Source organism: Bactrocera oleae, chromosome 3 (genome assembly GCF_042242935.1).
Source record: "Bactrocera oleae isolate idBacOlea1 chromosome 3, idBacOlea1, whole genome shotgun sequence".
NCBI lineage: Eukaryota > Metazoa > Arthropoda > Insecta > Diptera > Tephritidae > Bactrocera > Bactrocera oleae.
This window is the reverse complement of record NC_091537.1, coordinates 60,837,374-60,845,323: the sequence shown is the minus strand read 5'-3', so window position 1 is coordinate 60,845,323 and position 7,950 is coordinate 60,837,374.

The window sequence follows — 7,950 nt, the reverse complement described above, 5'->3', positions numbered from 1 at the left end:
GAAGAATTTTCGACCTACCCCTTCCTCGTTTTCCGTTTACACTGCTTTCACTTGTGCTATCATATGTGTTCTCGCTATCGTTCTTACTACTTACTTCAGTTTCTTCGGCTGTTTCACTTTCTGCTTCTTCTGAAGTTGTTTCATATTTCTCCTCCTCAAGATGCACTTCTGCTCCCTCTTCGACATTTGACCTTTCTTGCTCACTTCGCGACTTGTTTGATAATGTATCTATTTCGACAGATACTCGTTCTGTTTCTTTTTCTCGTATGCTGCCTGTTGAAGATTCATCAAAGATGATATCTCGCTTCTCAACTATTCGTCTCTCACTGCTATCGTACATACGATAAGCTTTTGCTGTCAAAGAGTAACCACCAAACGTATACTCTTTACCCTTCTCACGAAATTTATGGTGCTGACTTTTATCTAGATCAACTGCTTTTGACCAAATATTCTCAAATGACGTACATTTGGCTTATAACCCGTCCAAACCTCGTATGGTGTTTTATCACCAAGTTGTCTAGTAACTGAACGATTACGAATGTAGACCGCAGTTGCAACAGCTTCAGCCCATAACGACTCACAAAGTCCAGCTTGCACAAGCATACTGCGAGCCATCTCTACGATCGTACGATTTGCACGTTCTGCTACTCCGTTCTGTTGAGGAGTATAGGGAACTGTCAATTGCCTTCGTATACCGCTTGCGTTAAGAAAACCATCGAATTCATGGTTGACATACTCAGTGCCATTATCACTTCTCTGCTGCACTAAAACACGAATGCACACTATCTAAAGATTATTTCTCTTTGGGGCTTTTAACACAACATCACAATTTTGATTTCTTATGATCGCACAGTCATTTTCAAAACTTACACTCACACCATTAGTTATTACTTTTCCAACAGATATAAAGTTTCCCGCCATTGTCGGTACAAATAACACATCTTTTAAATATATTTTACAGTTTGCATTAATTAGGACCGTTCCAACACCTACAGCGTTTACGTATTTTTCCGATGCTAGCATCACTCTCTCTTTATTTTCTCTGAGAGAAACAAACATACTTCGTTCACTGCATATGTGAGTAGACGCACCACTATCAATGCACCACGAAGATCTTCGGAAACATGATGCTGCTAACACTGCAAATGAACACTGGTCATTAGAACCAATGTTTTTGTCCTTTTTCGGCGCTTTACATTTAGATGCCATATGCCCACGCTTGCCACAGTTAAAACACTTTCCACTGAACTGTTTCTTCGAAGTATTGTTTTCCCCTTTGGAATTTGCTAGAAAAGCTTGCTGACTGACCACTCCGACGCCTTCCTTCTCCTTTTGAGATTGCCTGTCGAACTCTTCCAACAGCTTCACCTTTATTATTTCTAACGTTGGAAATGAATCACGCGTCTCCATCGAAATCACGAAATTCTTGAAATTTTTCGACAAACTGGATAACAAAATGATAACCAGCATTTCATCACTTAACTTGATATCTAGCTCTGCCAACTTATCTGAAACGTTAACAAACTCCTGTATATGTTGAACCATTGACACACCTTCAGCCATACTGAGGCTGAGCAGCCGTTTGTATAAGCTTACTTTTCGTATTGGACCTCTGGGCTTATACACATTTTTTAGTTTTTCCCATGCTTCTAAAGCACTGGTACAGTTCTTTACGTACCCCAATTGTGATAGTTTTACACTTAACATAATTGTTGCCAAAGCCTTCTCGTTTTCGACTTTCCACTTGGCCAACAACAACGCATCCTCTGGCTTAGCAAGATCACCACTAACCACTGCCCAAATGTCTGCGTGTACTAGAACACATTGCATGTGTATGCACCACGTATCATAGTTGGTATCATCCAACTTTTCTATTTGGTACAGCGAACTCATATTGTATTTTAAAGTGACAAACACTTTATGCGACACACGCGAAATCGAATCGTACAGTTTATATTTATTCCAACATAGGCCCTGGGCCCATAACCTGTTGAATATGCTTACTTTGCACAGTTAGCCGGAATAAATAAAAGTCCCGAGTTCGATCACTTCAACAGTTTTTAATAAACTAAAAACATGAATTACAGATTTTTGTTACAAAGTTCAAAGATGTACGTAACTGAAAAATGTTGTTGTTGTAAAGAGGAATAATCATATGATACGTGCTATCCGTGGTTGCCAGATTTTCAACATACACTTTATACAATATTATAATACAAACTTATATTTAATAACATTGAATCTAACATTTATCTATATATATAATATATCTATTTTCTAAAGCTTAAAAATATTCCGTCATGATCACTATATGGTGTTTCATATGTGGTACATGAGGTCATTGCAGGATCCATGTTTGTCCATACCCAATCTATTGCTGTTTCTTGTTTTGTTGTGTCGACCATAGCCTATGGAGATTGAAATCCTAACTGTTGTAATCGAGTCTCCAAATTGTCAGTTGCTGTTAGGCGACATATGTTAAAGTCACCAAGGACTACTGACGGTCCATTACACTGTTCAGATATCTGACGGATATTATTTTCCACTTGGTTTTTAAATTCCGGAAGTCTATAGTGGGGGTTCCTGTACACAAGTGATATGGAGACTGTTGAATTGTTTACGTTTAACAGTTGGTAAACGTTTGTTGAACCGGTGTCGTTCCTTGAAAATGATCCTTCTGATAGACCTGGGCACCTATCTTGCTTGTAGTATATCATAAGGCCGTTGGCAGGGCGTCGTCGGGATGACCTTGTTTCTCCATCAAGGTGAGCAATAACATTGTAGCCTTCTATTCGGAATTCTTCTTGAAGTAAGGCCCAGTTCTCGGCAAAGCACAGAATATCAGAAGAACAAATCAGCTTGTCTGATCTGATATCTTCAATATGCTTGTTTTTAGCTTCTTACATTTTGATAATAAATATCTAGGCGTTGTTCCGATTTTTCAGCCAAAAATCTGTAGCATGTCGTCAATGATTAAGTTGAGTTTTAATTGGATTATGCGAAAACAACATTTCTGCTTGTTTTGCAAAATCTGCTTAGCATAGTTCTTCCAATTGATCGGGCCTTTGAGAGTAGTGCTCCAGCACACTCGGCACATATATATCCGAAGAGTCCTTCTGTAAAGCATTCAATTCATGAATGCACCACTTTGCAACTAACCCCTGAAAAAGAGGGTATCTTTATGTCTCTGGCAACTTGCAAACACTTAATCAGCGAACATGCTATAAACTAACGTAGCAGGAATGGAGCGTGAGTCGCACAAACCGACTACTAAAATTTAAAAGGAATGATATAAGAACTCAGATAGGAGTACTAACAGGTCACTGTCTAATTGGTAGACATACCAGTAGACTAGGTGTACCATACAACGACTATTGTAGAAGCTGTCAAGAAGTAGAAGAAGAGGAGACTGTAAAGCATCTTCTATGCGAATGTAAAGCTCTATATAGGAAAAGAATCGCAACTATTGGTCGTGGATTCCTTGACAACGTATCAGAAGTTGCTGATATAAAATTATTTGTATTGATGAACTTCATCAGGAACACAGGTTGGTTCAGAAAGGAAACGATAGAGTGAGGGAGTATTAGTCCCGGTGGTATCACAATGGGCCTCCTATAGGCCTAGCTAATATAAAATTATTTGAACTGATGAACTTCATCACGAGCACAGGTTGGTTTCAGAGAGGAGACGATAGAGTGAGGGAACATTAGTCCCGGTGGTATCACAATGGGCCTCCTATAGGGCTAGGTGCGTCGTTGGACAGCCACTCTACCTACCTACCTACCTAGCCAGTACATGCCATGACAATGTGGTGATTCCCTATGCTAGAATTCAATTCTGTAATAGTAACGGACTACTAAATGCTCTCCAAACAGTCCGTTTTGTAATAATTTTAGCATTTGGCGGAATCGATTGTCGAAATACCTGGATCTGTCCTTATCAGCCTCGCCTTTTCAGAGCTTGATAGAGCAGTAGCTTCCCCTTCCGAAATATCTACTTTATCTACCAGTTTCTTCAATATGACCAACAGCTCAGGCCATTTTGTTTCTGCCGCAGACATTGTAATAAAAAATGTTGGTAAATCAAAATGACGGATCATGGCTAAAACTTTCTTCTTTACAGCCTCCCAATGTGCAGGTGAGGATCGAAGTCCTTTGAGTACATGATAGCCGTCATCATGCTGGATAAGGTTGCTGACTCACATTTGCAACAGTTATATTCCTTGATCCAGACTTTTTACGCAGGCAAATGGAAATTGCATTTTTTATGCGCTCTAACTCGTAGAACTTATAAATATACAAGAGCACGTTAACGCCGATCATAGCGTCGAATTTCAGAACGTGCAATTTTAATGTAAGTTGTTGTGGATGTCCTCTTCTTTCCGCAGTAAATCGTTGGATACGACAACTCCTTTGCATCGTCGTCGGTTGTAACGTCCCTGGGGCATCTACCTTCTACCTGGTGCCATTGCAATCTGTTCAATGGATCTATTCACATTTTCCTGACGGGCACAGTTTCCTCGTTTCCAACATTTGCTAGCCAATCACTTGACATTTGTATATTATGCTTGAGTGCCTCCAATATCTTTGCTGGTCGCACTGTCTCCATCATAAAATTTTGCTCATATTCCAATCGGCGTTTCAAGTGCACTTGAATAATATGGCTGTTGTCAAATCTTCGTGGCAGCATGGTGACTGTCCTCAGTGATATCAGTCTTTCCTCCAGACACGTTAAACCCTGAAGGCATTCCAGAATATCTGGAAACTCCAATTCTTCCGAAAGACAGATATTTGGTATCTTGCCTTTCCTAACAATCCGATAGCATGTGTTGTAAAAGTTCGAAGGCGAAAATTTTGATGACAGGTAAAACACTTTTCTAGCATCTTCTGAGCGCGTAAATTTTGTTGAAGTCTGAAGCTTTTCTAGTTTTTTCAGTTGGTGAGGGAACCAAGTGCCACCGCAACACACGCATATTTCTGTGGGTCCTTTCTTTATCAACAATGCGTACATATCAAAGATATTGGCAGCTCGACGTTGACGTTCTTGTTCTTCTAGCTGTGCATCAGGAGAAATTTCACGACGTCTTCTTATATTCCTCCTGATTTGCCTTTCGCTTTCTAACTGACGATTTGCGGGATCCGATCTATGCAATTGTACTCTTTCCAACGATGATTGCTGCTCGTTTGCAAGTTGGTGCCTGGTTTGTTGACGGGTCACTCTTCTTTGAGAAGAATTTATAATTTGCTCACGACGTCGTCTTATATAATCTTCTAATCGACTTCTTCTCAATGCTGCATCAATACTTTGGTAATGCTATCCCTTGGGAGAAGGCCTAATGGTATTTCCTCACTTAGCTCTTTCATCTGCTGGGATTTATTACTTTCATCTGCTGGGGAGATTACCTTCCCTTTGCTAGCTCCATCTGATGTCATTTGGAGCAGAGTTCGTTTGGCAGTCTGTTTGATTACCAGGTGTAGCGGTGAAAGTTCTAGCATGTCTTCCAGTGCTGCGGACGGACACATTCGCATTGCTCCCGACGCGCAGATGCAGGCAAGTCTTTGCAGCTTCGACAGTTTAAGTCCTACCGAAGTCTGCGATGCTTTAGAAACCCACGATACCGCTCCATACGTGATAATCGGTCTCACGATCATGGTGTACATCCACCTGATTGTCCTTGGGGAGCACCCCCAGGATTTTGCAGCAAGTCGGTTGCACACCATGAGTGCTTTTGTAGCTTTGTTTAGGGTCTGGTCCACGTGCCGATTCCATCGTAGAGTGGAATCCAGCGTGAGGCTCAGATACTTGACCGTGCTGGCCATCTCCACCACTGCCGTCCAGGGATATATTTCTGAGGCCCGGCAGTGACCTCCATCTGGTGAAGGGAATAATTGTAGTTTTAGCGGGGTTGATGTTTAAGCCAAACCCACTACACCATCCCTTTGCCAGTCCCAGTCCCCTCTGTAGCACCTCCCCCCCCTGTTGCAGAAAAGCTGGAAGGATACCGTCCGAACCCGGGGACTAATATTTTTCAAAGGAGGCCAGAGCCCACTTGATGGAGTCTGCAGTGAAGAGCTGTTTTGCGACTGTCCAGTCCAAGCGTGATGGCCTTCGTTCGACCATAGGTCGAAACTGGTCTTCTTGAATCGTCTCCGGGAAATGCGCTAGTAGAAGAGCCGTAGCTCTTTCTTTTGCGCTGAACGTATAGGTCCCATCAGATCGTTTAATCGCTAGTACTGTGTCCGTCTTGTCTCTAGCCAGAGCCTCATGCAGTCTAGCTGCCTCTGGGGTTGAGGAGACGCTCTCACAGAACTTTCTAAAGCTTTTTTGCTTCGCGGTTCTAATTTCCTTATTATAAGCAGTTAGGCTGCATCTGTAATCCTCCCAGTTACCGGTGCGCTTAGCCTTATTGAATAGCTTGCGCACCGTTTTTCTTAGTACTGAGAGCTTACTACACCACCAGGAGCAGTTACTGCTCTTGGTGGTTGTCTTTAGGGAGCAGCTGCTGTGATACGCCTCTATAATGGATTGGTTTAGGGCAGACAGTCTGCTCTCCAATCCAGAAGCCGTTGCGCTTCTATCCAGCTGCTCCCTTCTGCTAACATTTGATTTAAGCGAGTCCCTAAAAGCGGCCCAGTCCGTGTTCCTAGGGATACGCTTGGGAGGGAGTTGTTTGACCCCCATCCCCAGCACGAATCTTATGATACGGTGATCCGACATGGAGGGTTCCGATGATACCCTCCATTGTGAGATCAGCTCTCAGACTCGTTACTGAGAGTAATGTCAAGCACCTCCTTTCTGACACTAGTTACAAAGGTGGCTTCGCAGCCCACGTTTGCTATACTTAAATTCTTACTGGCTATAAACTCGATAAGAGACTCACCCCGTGTGTTGCAGTCCGTGCTGCCCCATTCGGTGTGGTGGGCATTCGCGTCGCAGCCCATGATGAGGGGCAGCTTATTCCGCCTGCAGTACTCTACTAGATTGCCGACTGCCTCTGGGGGTGCTTTCGGAGTCTCTCCCGGAAAATAGGCCGCTGCCACGACGAAGTCCACTCCTTCGTCGTTCCTGGCTTGTACAGCCACCAGGTCCTGTGTTAGGAACTCTGAAATACAGAAAAAATCAATACCGTTCCTAAGTACTATGCAGGTTCTAGATCTCTCACTTGAGAGATCCCAGATTACCTTATTTGACTCCATTTTGAGGCCCCTGCCTCTCCTTTATTGACCCATGGCTCCTGGATCAGTAGTAAGCCCAGACCATCCATCGTAAACCTGCTCGCAATAACCGCCGAGGCTGACGCCGCGTGGTGCAGGTTTACCTGGGCAACTTCTATGCGCGGTCCCACTACAGGATCGGCTCCATGAGTAACTGGTCCTCATTCTCACCGTCCTCCGCGATGTCTCCCGCCAGGTTCGTGAGCCCCTCCAGAAGCTCCTGAGTGGAGGGTAGCGCCCCCCCTTGACCTTCACCGATGTCTCGGCAGCTGCCGCCTGCTTCGACGTACTTGCGCAGGGATGAGTCGCAACCTCATCCACCTGCATTTTTCCTCCTGCATCGCCCTCGGTGATCGTTTTAGGCCTGAATGGCCTCAGGACCACCGAGCTGAACCTATAGTTCAGGCGGAAGCTCACCTTCCTGACGAATTTGTACGATTCGTCATCTATGGAGAGGTTGAGCCTCCACCCTTAATCCTCCGCATTGCTGCTGGTCACCCGCCAGGCCGATGTATTAAGGCCATCGTTTTGATTGCGGATGAACCCGAGAGCAAACTCGTATGGCTTGCCTGCGCATCTGGGGAGGAATATATGCTATGCATGGACGGAATTTCGTCCCCCATTTTCGCGCAGAGGATGGGTCCATTCCAGCCTGCCAGCTTGGGAGCGATCTCCCTCAGCCAACAAGCCGACTTTTCATCCTTGCAGTCAACCTGCAATATGCCTCCCTTAAAAT